The sequence below is a fragment of the Trichosurus vulpecula genome, chromosome 2, assembly GCF_011100635.1.
Source record: "Trichosurus vulpecula isolate mTriVul1 chromosome 2, mTriVul1.pri, whole genome shotgun sequence".
Lineage (NCBI taxonomy): Eukaryota > Metazoa > Chordata > Mammalia > Diprotodontia > Phalangeridae > Trichosurus > Trichosurus vulpecula.
In genome coordinates, this window is record NC_050574.1 from 10,818,945 (window position 1) to 10,820,320 (window position 1,376).

Below are 1,376 nucleotides of genomic sequence, written 5' to 3' on the forward strand. Positions count from 1 at the left end.
ATGGATTAGATAGATAATGTCTGCCCATCTTCATATGTATGTATATACATACATATATACTTACAAACATTTGTATTGTACATATACACACACATACACAGATACACACTTCTAGTTTCAAGAGCTCAGTCAGATGGATATGTGATCCAATTGGCTTGATTATTCCCTCTAGTGACCAGATCACAATACATCCATGAATGCGCATATTGCACGATTCTCTCACCCATCCTCCACGCAGCTGCCAAATTGATCTTCCAAAGACACAAGAATGTCCATGTCACTGCCATGATGATGAAGCTTCATGGAGCAATGGAAGGCCCAATGGAGACAGCAGAATGACATCTTATAACATGCTGACAACCCAGCGGAGTCAGAGGCATAGATTGCCATCTACATGCATGCACCTTAATGACCTGTGTTTTCTGCATGTCCTTCCATACACATTCCCTGACCTGATGTCTCCATATGTATATAGCCCTCCATGTGTATGCTGTAGCCACAACTTTCTATATTTATAACCATGTACATGTATTTCCTATCTATACATGTTCCTTTCAATTGTGTACTTCCACTCACATCTTTGACCCATTCATTCACTGAATCTATACCCCTGAAGACTTGTTCCCTACTTATATAGTAGGGATAATTCTCTACCTTTCCACTTATGTTTTTGCATTTGTGGGAGAGTTTGTTCCAGGGTTGTAAAGGAATGAAATGGCAGGGTGAGTTGGCTGAAGCATTGAATTTTGTGTCAAAAAGCCTGAGTTTGAATCCTACCTTAGACACTTAGTGGTTGAATTATATCTATCATACTTATGATTCTGTATCAAAGGCAATGCATCACTCAGAGCCTGGCAACTCAAAGAAGCAATACCTTTCCAAAAATTAGTCAAACAACCCCTAAGTAAAAGTCATCAGCAAAGCAGTTTCATTTTTAAGTAGTTCTCAGGAAGATAAGCCAAAGTTACTGATAAAGAAAAGAAAAGCAATCATCCAGGAAGTTCTCTTAGGTCTCCAGAGCTCACCTCCATAGTGTTAATTTCCCATCCTCCTTATCGAAAGTGCCTACAGTTGAGACTGACACCAATATATCTTGAAGTAGTTAACTCAAACTCTTCTAGGGCTGCTTCATACGCTCTTTCTTACAGAGGCCCCAGCTCATGTTGGGAGCATATAGGGAGTTCATTTAAGCATCCTTAGTTCCACCAGTGTCCTGGCCCACAACACTCTTTTAGCTTCAGTCACTTCATATGTAAAATGCAGATAACAATAATACCTACCTCACAGAGTTGCTGTAAGGAATATGTGATAAAAAAATCAATGTAAAGAACTATGTAAGCCTTAAAACAAAATGTGACAGATATCCATGAGGGAAT